Raw genomic sequence first — 19,738 nt, 5'->3', positions numbered from 1 at the left:
ATCAGAATCAGTAACTGGGAGTGAGTTTGATGAAATGGAAATCATTGGCATGATTTAAAGATAAAACTAGGGAAATGATTACAACATACATATGCTAGAAAAGCACCAGAATAAAAATTAGTGTTTTGTGTTCCTGGGTGTTTATCATTACCAGGTGGAGTTTACAGAGCTATCTGCTATATATACCTATGTATAAGCAAACTCCTTTTTTGGGCAAAGTCTGAGGGTATCTGTTTATTAGGTAGATCAGCCTCAGCTGTCCAGCCCTCTATTAGGAGAAGAGAAAGGTCATTAGTGCAACTGCTGGGTGCAGTCAGGGCCGGCTCCAGCTTTTTTGCCACCCCAAGTGGCGAAGCAACAAAAACAAAACAAAAAGATAAAGCCAACCGGCGGCACTTTGGTGGCAGCTCAAAGAGGAAGAGAGGGACTGAGGGACCTGCTGCTGAATTGCCGCCGAAGACCCAGATGTGCCGCCCCTTTCCATTGGCCGCCCCAAGCACCTGCTTCCTTCGCTGGTGCCTGGAGCCGGCCCTGGGTGCAGTACAGGATGAGCAGCAAGGAAAGGGAGCAGACATAGCTTATAAGCTCCAAATGCTATACTAATAAGCAGCAGGTTCCTCTTTACATGCCTAGGGTGTGAGCATCTCCTGCAGAGGCAGCTGTCTGGTATGACGTATACCTGTGTATACACTCCAGTTGAATGCGTTGGTGCTCATGGACCCTCTGAAGAGTAGGCCACTTTTATGTAGCTCCCTTAGTAAGGACTTAGGCTCCTCAGTTTAGGCACCCAATTGGAAAATGCTGGCTTCAGGGCAGTGGTCCCCAAACTGTGGGGCGTGCCCCCTTTGGGGGACGTGGAGGAACATTCGGAGAGGCATGTGCAGTGGGGCCTGGGCCAGTCCTTATGGGGGGCGGGGAGAGAGCGCCACCCAGCACTATTCTGCTCCCAGCAGTGCTCCATCTCTGGCCTCGCCCCCAGCCGCAGCTCTGCTCTCAACCCAGGGTTCCAGCCCCAGCTGAGGCTCCACTCCTGACCGCCTCCCGGAATTTCAATTAGGCCATGGCCCCGCTCCAAGCCCCAGCCCCAGCTCCTGACAGCGGCTCCCTTGGAGGCGTGGCCGATTCCATTATGGGTAAGGTGGGGTGCGACAGAAAAAGTTTGGGGACCACTGCTTTAGGTTTGCTGCTTTGTTGAGACACCTCATCTAAGTATGTTTTGGGTTTGTGGTATTTTGGTCAGAGTGGGAGCAATAAAGTAGGCTGGCTTTGGCAAACATATTTTTTAGGTTCAGAAATCATAAAATGATGCAGGTCATAAGACTGCTTATAATTTCTCTTTTTTCCATACAGGATTACGCTCACCACTCTTCAGGAGGGAAACAGAACCTAATGAGGGGACCAATGATTTGAAGGAACCGTGGCCCTGTCTCCTTTTTCTCTCTCTGGTGGATTTCATTCAAAAGAAAACTGAAGCTGGCAAGACCCAGTTTTTCCCTGCAATTTACTTAAAACCTTGCACGCATTTGGATACCTTGTGATTTCAGAGAACTATGTGAAGATTTAGCTTTTGCTTACTGGTACATGGGATGTACTCTTTTCAGCCTTTTGTGTTTGATTTTGTTTGATTTTCCACTGCAGCACAGCGTCTTTGTAAAAAATTTTATGCTTACACCAGCAAGGTCTTAAATACGTTAAGACAACACATTTGGTGTTCACACTTGTTCAGTAATGTCTGTACATAAAAGTCAATAGTGGCATAAAAATGTGTGTTTTCTTTGAGAGTTGGGCATATTTTTCAACCAGTAGGGAGGCTATTTCTAGCTAGAACAAGCCCAAGTCCTCAGATTGACTGACAAGTACAGTATCTTGCCATTATTTCTAAAGTGGATTTTTACCTCTTCAGAATGTTCACATCCATTTTTTAAAAAAACCTGGAAATAATTGCATGTTTATTTAGAACTCAGAATTTGGTTATTCTACATAGGCTGCATAGCATGCCACTTTACAAAGTAGGCCTGCAATGAAGAAAAAATGACAGGACATACTATACTAACAGATACAGTCATGAATTCCTTACCCTTTGCTAATATAGATTTTTAAATATGTTTTATAAGTCTTGGCTCCACCTTTACTTACTTTTTCCACACCCTATTTAACTTCTGGAATATTTTCTGAAAAAGAAAACAGAAAGAGCATGAAACAGAATTGAGTTTACTTTAGGACAGACACTAGGGTGCAGAAACCGTATTTGCTGAATGAGCCACTAAAACTACCTTTGTTGTTTTGCTTCTTAGAAAGCAAAATGAAAAGTCACCCTGATCTAAAATGTTTGCTGTTCCACACCAAAGCACTTTCACTTATTTTCCTCAAACATTTTAATCTGATTGGAGGACGCCACCAGCTACTGTGTATTTAAGTTCTTTTTTGACTGAATCTCTCAAATGCAAACTTGGCAAACAGTGCAGTCATGTCATTTTTAAAAAGGAGACCTCTGCTCCCCTGGACTGGGGAGGCAGGGCTTGAGGGGAACTTGTGGAATATGACCCCCCTAATGTACGAAACTTTTAATTCAGAGAGACTGGGAATGGGGCAAATCTGCTGTTGAGTTATAATGGTGCTTGAACAGAAGGACTTGTTAGGCTATTTTATTCAAAACGTAAAGTTCCTTTGCTTCCTGGATGCATCAACTGCCAAAAAAACACACTGGTTTAGCATGTAATGTTTTGTTTGGAGGGAAGGGGGAAAAGAGTTGGGTTACCGCCCCTTTATTAAACTCTAGCAGTGTTTTTGTTGGGAACTAGGAAAGAACACCCAACAAGGCAAATCCTGGATTGTTCAAAAGCTCCCAGTAGAGGTTTCCTCTTATGAACTACAGTAAATATTGTTCTGTACATTCAAACACAGTTATGATGTGAAAATATACCCAATAGTTGCACAGTCATTAAAACCATATGTCCCCTGTGACATCTCTGTTGTTTAGAAACTTGTAAAAACTACATGAAAGCTACTTAAATCACAATCCTATTTTAAAACTTACTACAAATTCATTCTGGTACTTACAAGGACAGGAGGTGGAAAAAATAAGCAGCAAGCCCACTGAACTTTTCAAACTCATCACAAACTAAAATTGCCTTATGTCATTTGCTTTGAGTTACGTTTCATTTTATTTTTTAGAGAAAAATCTTTTGTACATTATCTTTGCTACTTAAATCATATGCAATCTGATGTTTAAAATTAGCTATTTTTTAAGAAAGGCTTTACTTCAAAAATCTGTAGAATTTTTGAAAATGTAACAAAGCTTTCAATTAGGAAAATAAGGGCAGTTTCTTAGACATATATCTTTTACTTTGGCAGCTTAAATAGGGAGGGTGAGCAATTATGTTGCTCCATGAAACATCTGGTGGTTTGATATAGAGAGTAATTCCCCAAACTGTTCCCTTCGGAGGGATACAAGTCTAGCACCTTACTTATCCATGGTAAATCAAGCATAGCATTTGCTTAAATCAAGTGTATATCCCTCTCTTCTCTCCCCCTTGTAAACAACCATTGAAATCGTTAATGTTATGGCCAAAATGTTCAAATTTGAGTGCCTGAAGTTGGGTATGTGAATTTAGATTTTGGTGCCTCAATAGAAAGTGACTCAATTTTCAAAGGGGCTGAGCACCTCTGAACTCCCAGTAGAGTTTTGGGAACTCAGCATTCCTGACAATCAGGTCACTTATTTACACACCTAACTTCAAACACCCAAGTTTGAACATTGTGGCCTGTGCTCATTAGCAGATTTATTATTCTCTTGCGGAAGTTCTGAAATGTGAGCGTTTCTGTCTTGGTGGATGGATAACTTTTATTCAGACAGCTGATGGGGTTGGAGTAAGACTTTGAAAAGGTTCACACAGGTTCCCAAACCCACTCAACAGCAGGTAGGGCTCTGAGTTCTAGTGCAACTGCAAACATCCGGCCAGGTGCCAACAAGCTCCCTAGCCCTGGATGGTTGTGATTGTACAGCCCTGCTCCCCCTCCCTCTCCTTCCAGCAGCCCCTACTTAGCGAGTTGTCACCCTGCAATACCCATCAACTAGGAACCCCAACTAAATATTGGATCTCTCTTTGGAAGGCCAAACAGTCCTCCTGCTGCAGCATCCTGAAACTGGGTGTTTCCTCCACTGCTCCCCTAAGAAGTGCTGGCTGGCCATTTTCCCTCTAAATACATTCCAGGAGGCACCGCACAGGTCCACTGCTGACCCCCAAATCTAAAAGGGTCTTCAGAGAAGCAAGAGGAGGCAAATTGGCTCTGGAAGAGAGGAGCAGGAGCTAGGAAAGAATCCTCCTCCTGCTGTCAGCCGCTGCATTCTGTTAGGTAGCACTTCACACTCCTGAGCCCTGGGTTAGCTGCTGAGTATTGGTAGGAATGGCCATTACTCCCTAGAGCACAATAGTTTGTGAAGCTATGGGACACTACCTGCCCCTAGTCAATAATACCATGGCTGGCAGCAACAGTGGGATAATTTCCCTTCTACCACCTTGCTGGTCCTTTGATGCTTCCTGATGTTGAGAGGAGGTGCTGGTTTTGCCTGAGGGAAGGGGGGCAGCTGTCTGGCATCCCTGAAAATCCAGGGGAGTGACAGTGGGCCAATAAAAGTGCAAAGGCATGTCCTAGCTCCATAAAGACATTAACAGTAGGTGGAGGGGAAAGGAGATGTGGTGATGGGGATGATCTGAGGGAAGGGAGGATTTCTTGGAAGTTCAGGTCCATAGAATGTAACCATATACGTTACCATCTCCAGCTGGCTTTGATCTTCAATCCTGCTGGGTTCAGTTCATCTGTCCCACATGAACCAGACCCAGCAGGGAGTTGCACAGCATTAGTCAGGACCCCTTAGCACTATGATAGTATCAACATTACATCACTGCATAGTCTCCTGGATTTGATGGTGGGTTTTTTTTCAGAAAAACATTGTTTAGGATAGCAAATCTGTTCATGCAGCATATGAAAACTCTATCTGCAATGCTGCAGCCACTGGGGGCTATTCTTGCCTTTGGTGTGAGGGAGAACTTTACACCGGGAACTCCCACTAATGCTAAAGAATGTTACAATAATCAATTGCCCACTGACTGGTGGGAGAAATACCACCTCAGTGTGTTCTTTGTAAGTGCACACATGACTAAACATGTTGTCAATTCTCTGTTATGCTTCTATACAAAATACTCATCTGTGAATATTATTGGTTTTGTAACCTTTGTTTATATAAAATGATGTGTAGGCTGTACATACTTGGGGGCAAACTATTGACATCCCATATAAATAGAAATATGTTGTTTTGCCACCTATAACAATAATCTCCCCTACCAACATAACTGTATGTTACTGCCTTGCATTTTTTTCACATAAGCAACAATAAAAGGATGCACAAAAAATCCCACCCAAAAAATGCTTTTGACAGTGCTGCATACAAAATCCCTACTCACCAACTTCATTTGGGCCTTTTGTATGATGCATTAAGAGGCATTCTTTTTAACAGGGGGTTGGTACATGAAAACAATGTTAATGTAATTTTATATATATATAAAAATTTATATATATATGTATAAAATACATACACATACTTCTGAGCAGCAGCATAGTAAGCAGTACAGTAAAATAAATGTGACATTTGTTACAATTTGTAATTTGTCTGTATTCTGAAAGATGTAATGGTTTGTCAGCTGTAACTGTTTTCTTGTAACATGATATTGAATAAAGTATAGCAGAATCTCTCTATTCTCCTTGGTGTTTGCTGTGTAGAACTACCATGCAGTACAAATTTCCTTGCGGATAAATGAAAAGCATAGTGCTTGTAAACATTTTTTAAAAACTTTTTGTTACGGCAACATTACAATAAATCATTCGCATACTTCACTGTACATTACTTATTCAGGATCAAGTAAATATTTAAAGAACATGACTAAAGATTCTGGCTGGGGAGCCCTGAGGAATATGCTAGAAAGGATGGCCAAATTTCTAAATTCTTATCCTGGTTTTGGTGCTTCTCTTGTGTACATACTTGCTGGGAGTCTTTTCCATTACAAGGACAGTGCATATTTTACTATACTATAATTCCAGAGGAGGAGGGGTCCCACATTTCCAATAATGTGCAATCCTGAGTCTAGCCGCTAACCATAAAAAAGATATTAATTTGTCATTCTGTTTAAAATGTAGATCTTTTACTGGAGCATTATGTAAGCAGGTCAGGGGATCCCTGGGAAGCTGGCATTTTGAAGTAAGAAGAATCTTTTTAATAATCACCACATGTGCAAATATGTTCCCCTTTCTCTGCAAACCCCTCCAATAGAGCCCCTCTCTACTAGCAAAAATATGATGGATCTCAACCGGAGTCAGAGGCCATCTATAGAAATTTTCTTTACGAGCTATACAAATTGAAAATAGCAACAGAGGGTCCTGTGGCACCTTTAAGACTAACAGAAGTATTGGGAGCATACGCTTTCGTGGGTAAGAACCTCACTTCTTCAGATGCAAGTATCTCAGTACTTCTGTTAGTCTTAAAGGTGCCACAGGACCCTCTGTTGCTTTTTACAGATTCAGACTAACACGGCTACCCCTCTGATAAATTGAAAATAATTATATTTTAAGGAATGGCAACTACAGCAAAAAGCACTCTGTAGACGATAAATTGAAGAGTCTTTAGACCCTGATTCAGCCAAGCATGTAAGCACATACTTAGTTTTAAGCACATAATGAAGCACGTCCCTATTCAGCAAACCACTTAAACACATGCTTAGACAAGCCTTTGAAATCAGTGGGATGTAAGCACATGCTTCATTTTAAAATGAAGCATGTGTTTAAATGCTTTGCTGAATTGTGGCTTTAGTGAAGTAAATTTTAAATATATAATTATTCTACTTTTAATTTCATGTTTCAGAATACTCTGCTGAATTCTGTATCAGGATAATAGTGCACAGAAGAGGTTATTTTAAAAAAAACAGGTGATACTATCAATATAGGGCAAACAAATATACAACAATAAATACAGTTGAAATTCTATCTATCTAGACTTAATATGATGTTAATTGTTTGGTTGGAGGGATGTTTGGGGTTTTTTATCATTTTGTTATGAACATAATAGACCTCTTCACAGTATGCTTTCCTTTAAAAAAACAGTGACCTATTTTTAAGTGGCAATAGGCTGTTTCCTAGCAAAAAAATTCTGAGCAAAAATGGGCCCATTTTTAGAGATGGTATTTATATTAAAAATATACCCAAGATATAGTTTTGCATGTGGTATGAAAATTACTATTGCATCAAACTGATGCATCAAACTCTGATGTGTTGCAAGCTCTCATGAAATGGAAGTGACAATTCTTGTGCAAAATTATTCAGAAAAAACACTGAATTTTTCCTAGCTTTATTAAGACACTTGGCCTGATTTACCACTACATTATTCCAATTTTACAACAATTGAAATCCAAGCTCATACTTGATTTTATCACCAATTCATCCAAGCTTTGAGAGGATTCTATGCAAGATTTAACTTAATGGTTGCAACTGCAGGTTTGGGTATTGGTTCATTTGTTTTCTGAGCACTTTAGCATGCAATCTGCAAACATTTATTCCTTGTACAGATGAGCCTTGACACTGTATCAAGACGTTCCTTATAATAATAATAATTCTCCAGAGGGGTCTTTCTTCCAGTTTTCTGCAGCCGTCATCTTGCTAGGCCCCACTTCAAGCCAAAGAATGCTAAATAGATGTAACATACTTTCACAGACATCAGTGCCCAGAAGTAGAGATGGTCGGAACATTTTTGACAAAATAAATATTTGCCAAAATATGCTGTTTCAATTAGGGGGAGAGGGGGAGGGAGAGAAACTTTTTAAAACCCTTTTAATAAAATCAGTACAGAAACACAGTAAAAAACAAGAAAATAAATTACAACTTCAAAAATAATTGCCCATCCCAGACAGTATAAAGTGCATTTCCAATAGCCACCACTGAATATATTGAGCCAAAGCACTTATAAGACTATAATACCTAAACTCCAGATGAAGGCATAAAACAATTACAAATCTAAAAGAACTGAAGAATATAGGCAACCCTAGTACCAAATACCTTACACCACCAACTTTTTTTAAATGGCCATCTTTGCTTGACCCAAAATAAAGTTTGCAAGGCTCTATTTGTGAACCTATACTTAAAAGTAAAAATAAATACAGTAGGAGAAAAATCAAGGGACAATAACCAAAAAATAGCCTGAATTAAAACAAATTATGGTAGTAACCTGGAACACGTAAGAACCATATGAAAAAAGTCTCCATGTCACAAAAAAAGGACATAACACAGACACTTTAAGAGTAAAATGATGCACAAACACATTCGTGGCAATAGCCCTAGGGAGATTTCCCATTGGAGATCACCCATCCGTTTTACAATTGGAGCTTGTATACAGTTCTCCAGGCTGAATGGCTGGAGTCCGTCACCAGACGCTGTCGTCTTGACATCATAGCAGGTTAATCACCAAGTGTTTGAAAATGATGAAGCTTTACCACAAGCATCCCTGTGGCCTAAGCTATGAAAAGTAAATTCAGATAAGCCATTGAAGGTAAACAAGTTGCCAGGCTTGTCAACATCCCAATCCGCAACAGGCAAGAAAATAGAAACATGAGGATAATTGGGAATGGCTCACTTGAGGAGACAACTGTCAAGTCTGGCAATGCTGCCCCGAGGCTGAGCTGATTCCACCGCTGCTAAAAACCAAGAAACCCAGCAACGGAATGAAACCTACCTTGGCAACCAAGATATCTCCCGCGACCTGGGTAAAATTAATAAACATCAATTAAATGAATCCGTTTTCTTGCACCTGCTGCAATAAGGGAAGAAACAAGACGCCGAGAAATAAGACTAGGAATCCTCACAGCAGGGCTATAAATATGGGGTTCAGCCAAAAAAAAAAAAAAGTTCCTAATCAAACCCCAAATCCCCTACCGGCTGAAGAGAAGCAACAGCTAGTTGCTTCCAAGGAACAGGATCATCCACAAACAGCTGCTGCGGAAACTGTAACTGAAAAGTAGCAACTCTGATCAAAAAATCAATGAGACCATGACACTCCCCACCCCCTCTGCTTTCACAACAGCCAAGTACAGAACACACTGCCTTAGCCAATGATGGCCAAAAGAACGTTCTAAAGGTTTTCTAGAAAACTTCGGAGAGGGATCCAAAACTATGCACTTATGCCACAACACAGAGGCAATTGCACTTTTAATGACTAACATCTGCCCTTGGAATGAGTGTCGAGGCAAACATCTCTTACACCTTTGCAACCTCCCCTCCAATTTTCCCATAACTCCAACCCAAAAAACCATCTGGTCCCAGCATAATGCCCAGTATCTTAAAGTCAGTTCAGCGCCACAATAGCCTCTTGGCAAAGTGGGAGGGGGAAGGAAATCACCCAAGCCCATAGCAGGAGGGTGTCATTCTGCCTTCAGTTTCTGCAAGCTGAGGAAGCCTTCTCAAAAGAGTGCTGATGTGCAGTCAAAATTTGGACATCACAATCATGATTAATAAACACAGTCATATCATAAGCATATCTGACAACTTTCACCAGAGTACAAGCTGGAAGAGGGAAAGGCCAGAAAGGCGCTTTCACAACGTGCATAACTGAGGTTTGATAGAAAAAGTATATAATAACCCAAAAAGGGAACAACCCTGTCTGATGCCCCTAAAGGCTGAAAAGGAGCTTCTCAAAACACCATTCACCTTCAGCACAAAGGACACAAAAAATAAAGACATGATCTACTCCAGGGGTCGGCAACCTTTGAGAAGTGGCGTGCCAAGTCTTCAGTAATTTAAGGTTTTGCGTGCCAGTAATAAATTTTACATTTACAGGGGCCCCCGACAGAACCCCAGACTGGCAGCGGGATGAGCGGGGCCGGCGGCCGGGACCCCAGACCAGCAGCGCAGGCGGCAGACAGAACCCCAGACCAGCATGCTGAGCCACTCAACCCGCTGCCGGTCTGGGGTTCTGTCTGCCGGCCCCGCTCAGCCTGTTTCATTCAGGCCGACAGCAGGCTGAGTGGGGCCAGGACCCCAGTTGGCAAGGGGCAGGCAGCCAGAACCCTATACCGGCAGTGGGCTGAGCGGGGGCGGCGGCAGGAACCACAGACCGGCGGCGGGCTACGCGGCTCAGCCAGCTGACGGTCTGGAGTTCCAGCTGCCAGCTCCTGCCAGCCAGGGTCCTGGCCATTGGCCCCGCTCAGCCCATGGCCAGCCTAGCATTTCATTCACCCAGGCAGGCAGGGGGCTGAGCGGGGTCGGCGGCCGGGACCCCGGCTGGCAGCAGCATGCCAGTAAAAATTGGCTCCCGTGCCACCTTTGGCACGCGTGCTGTAGGTTGCCGACCCCTGATCTACGTGATCGAAAGCCTTGTCTAGATCAAGGGAAATCAACCCAAACATTTTAAGGTTGAAATTACATCCCATGATAGGAAAATGTTATAAAAAATGGACCTGTTAGGAATGCGCTAGGTCTAATGAGAGCTTGGGGGGAGGGATAGCTCAGTGGTTTGAGCATTGGCCTGCTAAACCATTGGCCTGCTAAACTGTGAGTTCAGTCCTTGAGGGGGCCATTTAGGGATCTGGGGCAAAAATCAGTACTTGGTCCTGCTAGTGAAGGCAGGGGGGTAGACTCAATGACCTTTTGGGGTCCCTTCTAGTTCTATGAAATAGGTATATCTCCATATATTAATATTCACAGTTTTCATCTATTTGAGAAGGCCATTCAAAAAAGTTTTTAGTCTGAGCAAAGCAGGGCCACAAATCTCCAGTTTGTCACCTCTCCAAGGTCTCCCTTCTTAGGCAAGAAGAACCACTTGACAAGAACTGAGTGGCAATATCTTCTCTTTGATACACTCCTGAAAAACCTGGAGCGAGTCAGGCCCCAGAAGGGTCCAAAGGGCTTTGTAAAACTCAACAGGCAACCCATCAATACTAGGTGCCTTCCATGAAGCACAGCCATTTAGGGCAGAAGTCAATTTTGAGAGTGTCAGGTCTTGTTCAAGTCTGTCCACACTCAGCACTGAGTTCCTACCAAGATCCTCAAGGAGCCACTAAATCTCAGATGGCCACACATGCTTTGAGACATACAGGTCTGAGAAAAAAAATCATAGCAAAGTTCCTAATCCTCACAGGATCTGAATGTTCTTGGACCGATGACATCTTGAAGTGGCCAGTCATCTTCCACTCTGCGCATGTCTTTCCCAGGCTGAATTAAAACTGAGTAGGTGCATCCATTTGAGAACAGCCCTAAAATCAGGCCCTAGCCCGTGCATTCTGAACTTTGCTATCCAACAGGTCCCACAAGAGCTGGCTTTTATATTGCAAGCTCTCATACAATCCAGCATCATGAAATCCACCAGTGTCATGAAAGACTTTTTCAAGTTCCACAATCCCCAACGCTAACTCCTCCATACTCTAGCAAAGGCCCATGATTGTCTGCTGCACGTATTGCTGACAAAAAACATTTAATACTAACTTTACCCACCTCACACCATTGCCTCAAGGAGGGGAAATCATTCTTTGTGGCACCTCAGCCTTCCCAAAAATAACCGCCCTGTCCCCAGAGCCACTTGCTCATCACATGGCAACAAACACAAAAACAGCCTTGCTCACGCGGGAGGCATTTTCACCTCACATTTAGAATTTTCACCTTCCCCACAGCTAGCACACGCTCCTCCACAGAGGCAGACTTTGGAGGCAAAATCTTCAACCCATGGCCACAGATTAGACCCTGAGTAGCCATAACAAACTGAAGCCTCTGTCCCTCTGGGCTGAAAGAAATCCTGACCTTAAACCCACAACAGCTACAAAACTAAACAAACACACACACAAAAAAACCCCTCATGTCCCCAAAAGAGAGACTGGCAAAGCAACCCCACTCAGCCTCACAAACATGTGTGTGTTTGTGTGTTTGAGAGTGATGCATGCTCATACTCTATAGCCTCATGGTTAGAGCAGTGACCTGGGATGTGGGATATGGATATTGAAGGTCCCTGCTCTGCCTGATTCCAGAATGAGCTGGCAGGAAAAACTTAGCTCTGAATCAGGAAGAGTGGGTCTCCCTACATCTCAGGCCAGTGTCCTAACCACCAATGCTCAGGTTTTGAGCCAAAAATTGACATTTTGACACAATTCCATTCTTGTGAAAATGGTGTAAAGGTCTTGGTTTTGTTCTAATGCAGAATGAAAACAAATTTCAAAAGTTGCCACAACAGGAAATTGTCATCTTCCAGTCAGCTCTACCCGAAGGAGCTGCACAAAAACCACCCATGGCGCTACACACACTGACCCCAAGGTTGACATGTTTCCACTATAGTCATTGGCCCAGGGCAAGTTTGGGAAGACGTTACCATTTTAATCCCTTGCTTCGCCATGTTATTCATTAGTTGTTGTTCATGATTTACTACTCACTTTGCCGTTGTAAAATACCATAATATCCCTTGGCACCTGGTATTACCAGGTTATTCATTAGTTGGTGTTCATGGCTTACTACTCACTTGGCAGTTATAACGTCCCATAACAGCAAATACAAATGGAAACCAAGACTTATTATATTAGTTAAAAATGTAGGTTAAAATAACCACTGCCCATGTTCAGACTAAGCTGTTAATTGTACAATATGTTCCGTTCAGTGTTTGCATTTTCAAACACCTTTGGCTCAGTTCCATTGTGGCCATAATATTTTCTTCCCAAAACTAGCCTGCTGCTACAGCAAAGGAAAAGATGCCCTATCTGTAATAGCTGTTGCCTCCCCAGAGAAAAGAAAAACCAGAGGGAAGGTGTTTGAGCAACCTTGTGCCACTAGGTTAACACATACCGTTTCTGAATAATGGTTGTCATTGTAAATCTTTGCAGTGAGAACCCTACAGTGGCAGAACAGCCTGCTGCTACCAGTGGGTGGTGGTGTTATGGACATTAACTTTGAGAAGCTTATATAGCACAAGGGCTAGGATAAAGGATACAAAACAGGGAAAACCTGACAAGATTAAAAAAAAATCCAGGGCCAAGTATTTACTGTTCATTCCTCTTGTGAGAGGTGTTATATATTGTCTGCAGTGAGTCATGCTGAGAGCGAGCCAAGCACAATAATAGCTGAGATCAGCCTCACAGTCATTCCCCGCCAATGGTAGTTACTGAGTTAGTAGAATGTGATTCTAAAGTTGTCTTCTTTTTTCCCTCCTTCCCAGAGAGACCACCAATAATTGTTGGGGCCAGGCTGCATGGCTGTGTTGCTAGGCTAAGACCAAGCACGTTTATATTTTTAAATCAATTTTCAAAGGATCGATACAGTAATTCATATAAACGATGCAATATATAAAAGCATTCAGGGCCATAGAAGAAATTCCAGTAAAATAACATACTATTGAAGCCTAAAAGGCATACTGGTACCCCACTGAAACACTAGACTCTCAGGATCATGTGGAATCATGCATCCTCCGTGTGACATTGTGATGGTTCTTGGGGTACCCAGGACTGTGCATCACCTTGTTACTGTCTGCCTTTAGTGAGACAGAGTCTTGCCTGTGGTAGCTGGGTGCTAGTGTCCTATCACCAGCAGCTTTTCAAGCACTGGGTGATGACAGCCCTGTCTTTGATTTGCAGGTTAACTGTAGGTGCACTCCAGGTCCCGAGTCCCCTTGAATCATTCTCCTGGTCTGTCTTGGCCAAAATGGGACATATGGTCATCCTAACTGAACCTCAGTTGGAATGCAGACCAAGTAAACTCATATAACATAATAAAAAAAGATTTTTTTATCTGGGTAGTGATGTAGTAGTACATAAAAACAGCCCCTTTCTGTTGACCCTCCACATAAGAGGGCTGGCATTTTATAGGTACTTTTCCCAGCATGCCTTTCTGGGGGTTTGTCCCTTTAAATTGGACAGCCAATGCCCGTAGTCCTAAAATATCCATTTTGGAGGTAGCTGACTTGCTCACTTCTAGCTGGTAAGTATTCTGAATTCTTGTTGTTTTTCCTGTCTTGTTCCTGAGGAGATAGTATGTTCTAACAAGAAGAAACAATGTACAGAATAGTTGCACCAGAGTTGCACAGAGTTGCGGGAAAGAGAAATTGGTGAGTCCAGGGGTTGAAAGCTCTGTCTATTGCTCTCATGTGTGTATGTACACACACACACCCAACTTTCTCCCTTTCAGAAATCTGCCCAGAGAAAGATATTGCCAGATACAAGATTAATGTCAGTGTTTAAAATGCCCAAGGCAGAGGCACTGTTGTGGTTTTCATAGAGCATGTAACCTGGGTGGTGGGGAGCCCCAGGTTGGGAGCAGTCCCACATACGGTCAGTTATGCCCACGCACTTCACCTTTCCTCTAGCTCAAATAGATTCAGTGAGGAAGCACTGGTTTTTGAACAGAGGCAAGCTCTGGCTGCCCCTCAGACCCAGCTGGCTGGTTTGGTGCTGCCTGCTGTCTGCCCCACGATCCCTGCTGAGACCTCTGAGATGAGATACTAGGGAAAGGGAAGTGAGGGTATTGGATGGCTGAGTGCCTGTGTGGTGGGGGATGGGAGGTGGTAAGAATTCTCCTCTCTTGTCTGGCAGCCTTACCTGTTGGCTATTTTCCGTGCTTCAGAAACCAACTAACAGGCTACTGCCCCTGAATAATATTGTTATAGTGCTCCATGGCTGCTTATTTCCGGTCCTGACTTCTAAATTCCTCTCTTCTTCCCTCTGTGCGCTCTCCACACACGCACACACACTTTCAGTTGTAAGGATGGGAAAAAAATGGGGGGAAAAACAGAATGATTAAATGGAAAGTGAAGTCTTCTTACCAGATGGGCCTGCAGGGCTCCCGGAATGTGTTTGGACCACGTCGTCCAAGGCCCCGGATATGAGGGACCACATTAAATGGTATCCCAGTATGAAGAACAGCAGAGAGATAACACAGGGGGCTTTAAGCAATGTGGGATTCATTTCTCCAGCATTAGTAACACTATCTGGAGCCTCAGTTTCATATGCCAACATTTCTGTGGTAAGCTACAGTAAAAATGAAAGCATATTAGGTTTGTGTGGGATGGAGGTAGATTTGTAACTAAAACAAGCCCCAGTGCAGAGGAGTGTTGGAAGGAGAATCATGCTATGTAGGGAAAGTGGAAATACTCTTCCTTACTCTTAAAAAAAATAAAGTTTACTGGAGTTAAATCTGGTTTTGCCACATGCCATAAGTTATCTCAGCTAGTTATTAACTGTGTCTCAGTTCTTATGTATAAATCAAAATACAACCTTTGTTAAATAAAACCTCTGTATTTTCTTATCCAGTCTGTCTGATGTGCCTGTACCACATATAAAGTGACTTTCTTAACAGAAACCTGAAATGCCCTTCAGATCCTGAGCTCAATTAGCTATTGCCTCTGTAAATCTAGCTACTAAGCTAACTTCCCACCAAAATATGTTGACTCCAAGAATGCTTCATTAGAATGTGCCAGTGACAGAGAATGGGCACATGTATGTTCATTGGGCTTGCTTAATGTTGCTTTAGATGACATGTTTTGAGCAAACACACATTTAGTAGAATCTCTGCCAGGCTCAGAAGTTTTAGCAGACTCTCTGCCAGCTCAGACCCCAATGGTTCAATGTTCAGTGTCACTTTGGAAAGACTGCAACAATGTTGTTTCACAAGATGCGTGCAAAAGGTGACTAGAAAGAATCTAAAATTCAAGGAATGCACAAGAGATCTGTACTGCAAAGAAATTTTGAAAACCACCTAAGATTAGAAAAAGTGAAAGAGAGTAGGAGGGGGCATTTCTTTCATGTTTTTCCCCACTTTCTCTCCATCTTTTACTTTTTTTTTTCCTTTTTCCAGTGTGAGGGGAAGAAGAGAGAGAAAAGGGGGATCAGGAAGGAGGAACATATAAAAGAAAATATAACAAAAATATGTTTGATTTTCAAAAAAGAATAAAATTAAATTAAAAATTGTACATTTTTATTTCATTGTTTTGATTTTTATTATTGAAAAATAACATTTCCAGAAATGTTTTTGAACAAAATGAAAAATTCTCATGCCTTTTAAAAATTTTCACTGGGATTAATTTGGATTTTTCATAGAATGGCACATATGTTTACCAGTCATCTCCCACAGTTTCCCTTCTTAGTCATGACTCCAAGCTTTCAACTAAATATACTGCATGGTAAAAATAAGAGGAAATGTTATATTTAAATCAATCAGATAAAACCAGCTTTTTTACTGTATTGGGGTCCAAATCTGCCCCCAGATACATCTGTGGAAATTCCATTGCACTCAGTGGGAATTGTGCATGTATATGTGAAGACAGAATTGGGCCCAATGCGTTTAAATGACAATGCTAATGATTGCCTAGCAGAATAAAACATACAGATAATAATTCTCTTTGCAGTGTTGGTAAAGTAATAGACTCAACTATCATCCAGTAAAATATGAGACAATGGCTTCCATGAATTCAATAGACACTTAAAAGTACTTGAATATAACCCTGCTATTCAGGTATTATGCCCATATATTCTAACACTTCCAGATATGTAAATTATAGCAAAACCCAAAGGCCATCAACTGCCCTCAAATATTTCCATGCAATTCCTGTTAAAGTGACTTGGAGTTGTACTGGTATGTGACAATTTGAGACAGAATAAAAAAATGTAAAGGCCCAGTTGCCCCAGATCCTGATCTTTTTCTTAATTTCTTCCAAACAAGGAAGAAAAGATTCCAATATTGTCCTTTAAGGGTCCTTGGAGCTTGAGTTAGAAAAACAGTGTTAGGTGGGGTTATCTTAACTTGGACATTTACTACAAAGAGAGAAAGAGAGGTGCTATTTAGTATTTTCTCCTCCATCTCTACCTGCTTTATTTTTCTCATAGTTATTTTGATGACTTGATCATGGTCTACAAGTAACTACAAAGGGAAGAGATATCTGACCATAGATGATCGTTAATCTAACAGAAAAAAGCTGTAAAGCATTCCAATGTTTGAAGCTGAAGCAGACACATACAGACTAGAAAGAAGGTAAAATGAAGATAATTAACCAATGGAGCAACTTACCTAAGGATGTAGTAAGTTCACTATCAGTTGAAGTCTTTAAAAGAAGAATGGGGATGAAATCCTGGCTCTTCTGAAATAAATTGAAATAATCCCATTGACTTCAGTGGGGCCAGGATTTCATAGAAGCTATAGGTTTGATGCAGGAATCGCTTGGTGAACATCTATGCCCTGATCTATGCAAGAGGTCATACTAGATGATCATAATGTCCCTTTAGGCCTTCAAAACTATTAGTCTATTTAATGGTCCCACTTGTATTTGAGCTTTATTTCTTTAGAGAGTTTATACATTTTTGGGTGGTGTGGTATAGAGGTTTTATAGACGTGAGTTTGGGTTGCCCACATTATTCACAAGTGGTGATGTTTTGACACAGTCTACAGAAAACTATTTTAGAAATATTTTTTGAAAGTATTTTCAAATGTTATTGGTATCATTTCTCATATCTATTCACTTGTAAAACCCTCAGGTGTCTTAAGATACTGTGAGTCCAACTGTGAAATAATTCTCAGAAAAAGAAAAAATAAATTCTAAATGATAACCTAAAAAAACTTGTTTCTCACGACCTTTTAAAGCTAGAAATAGTATCCTAGTGAAACAATGGGAATCTTAACTTTCCATTAGTATAAAGATCCCGTTTGTAGTTCTGAAAAGTAGAGACAAGAAACTCCCTAAAGAAGCATGGGAACAAATCTACACTGACACACCCCTAGAGCCCAGACCAGGGGTATTCTATCTGCTACCCAAAATCCATAAACCTGGGAATCCTGGATGCAGGGCCGGCTCCAGGCACCAGCCCACAAAGCTTGTGCTTGGGGCGGCACCTGGAGGGGGGCGGCGCGGTGCTCCGGCTCCGGCCGCCGGGGAGAGCGGAGCCCCGGCTGGGCTCTTCGGCCTCCCCCCGGCACTCTGGCCGCCGGGGAGAGCGGAGCCCCGGCTGGCACTCCGCCCTCCCCCCGGCGCTCTGGCCACCACTCCGCCCTCCTCCCGGCGCTCTGGCCACCGGGGAGAGCGGAGCCCTGGCCGGCACTCCACCCTCCTCCCGGCGCTCTGGCCGCCGGGGAGAGCGGAGCCCCGGCCGGCACTCCACCCTCCTCCCGGCGCTCTGGCCGCCGGGGAGAGCGGAGCCACGGCGGGCTCACCGCCCTCCTCCCGGCGCTCTGGCTGCCGAGGAGAGCGGAGCCCCGGCCGGCACTCCGCCCTCCTCCCGGCGCTCTGGCCGCCGGCGAGAGCGGAGCCGCGGCCGGCACTCCGCCCTCCTCCCGGCGCTCTGGCCGCCGGGGAGAGCGGAGCCACGGCGGGCTCTCCGCCCTCCACCCGGCGCTCTGGCCACCATTCCGCCCTCCCCCCGGCGCTCTGGCCACCGGGGAGAGCGGAGCCGCGGCGGGCTCTCCACCCTCCCTCCGGAACTCTGGCCGCTGGGGAGAGCGGAGCCCCGGCCGGCACTCTGCCCTCCCCCCAGCGCTCTGGCCGCCACTCCGCCCTCCTCCCGGCGCTCTGGCCACGGGGGAGAGTGGAGCCGCGGCCAGCTCGCTGCCCTGCCCCCGGCGCTCTGGCCACTGGGGAGAGCGGAGCCGTGGCGGGCTTGCCACCCTCTTCCCGGCGCTCTGGCCACCGGGGAGAGCGGAGCCCCGGCCGGGCTCTCCGCCCTCCTCCCGGGGCTCCGGCCGACAGCGGAGCCGCGGCAGGCTCGCCGCCCTCCCCCCCGGCACTCTGGCCGGTTGGGGAGAGCGGCCTGCACCCGGGCTCGGTGCCCTCCCCTGCTGCGCTGGGGGGGGGGGCCGGCGGGAGGCTTTTTTGCCTGGGGTGGTAAAAAAGCCAGAGCCGGCCCTGCCTGGATGCCCCATCATCTCAGGCATTGGCACCCTGAGAGCAGGATTATCTGGCTATGTAGACTCTCTCCTCAGGCCCTACGCTACCAGCACTCCCAGATATCTTCGAGACACCACTGACTTCCTGAGGAAACTACAATCCATCGGTGATCTTCCAGAAAACACCATCCTAGCCACTATGGATGTAGAAGCTCTCTACACGAACATTCCACACAAAGATGGACTACATGCCGTCAGGAATAGAGTCCCTGATACTATCACGGCAAATCTGGTTGCTGAACTTTGTGACTTTGTCCTCACCCACAACTATTTCAGATTTGGGGACAATTTATACTTCAAGTCAGCGGGACTGCTATGGGTACCCGCATGGCCCCACAGTATGCCAACATTTTTATGGCTGACTTAGAACAACGCTTCCTCAGCTCTTGGCCCCTAACGCCCCTACTCTACTTACGCTACACTGATGACATCTTCATCATATGGACCCACAGGAAGGAGGCCCTTGAGGAATTCCACCAGGATTTCAACAATTTCCACCCCACAATCAACCTCAGCCTGGACCAGTCCACACAAGAAGTCCACTTCCTAGACACTACAGTGCTCATAAGCGATGGTCACATAAACACCACCCTATACCGGAAACCTACTGACCACTATACTTACCTACATGCCTCCAGCTTTCATCCAGACCACATCACACGATCCATTGTCTACAGCCAAGCTCTAAGATACGACTGCATTTGCTCCCATTCCTCAGACAGAGACAAACACCTACAGGATCTCTATAAAGCATTCTTAAAACTACAATACCCACCTGGTGAAGTGAAGAAACAGATTGACA

General features: G+C 44.0%; 1 protein-coding gene across 4 annotated transcripts in view; it reads left to right on the top strand.

The window, feature by feature from the left end:
* Positions 1 to 5,757, top strand: part of CDK14 (cyclin dependent kinase 14) — a 482,473-nt gene extending 476,716 nt beyond the window's left edge. For all 4 annotated transcript variants that reach the window (XM_054020506.1, XM_054020507.1, XM_054020508.1 and 1 more), the window contains one exon: positions 1,351 to 5,757. The gene's annotated coding sequence lies outside the window, so the exon portion shown is untranslated. The remainder of the gene's footprint in view (positions 1 to 1,350) is intronic.
* Positions 5,758 to 19,738: the final 13,981 nt, after the last annotated feature.

This window comes from Malaclemys terrapin, chromosome 2, assembly GCF_027887155.1.
Source record: "Malaclemys terrapin pileata isolate rMalTer1 chromosome 2, rMalTer1.hap1, whole genome shotgun sequence".
In the NCBI taxonomy this organism is placed as follows: Eukaryota; Metazoa; Chordata; order Testudines; family Emydidae; genus Malaclemys; species Malaclemys terrapin.
This window is presented reverse-complemented; position numbering and strand designations above follow the sequence as displayed.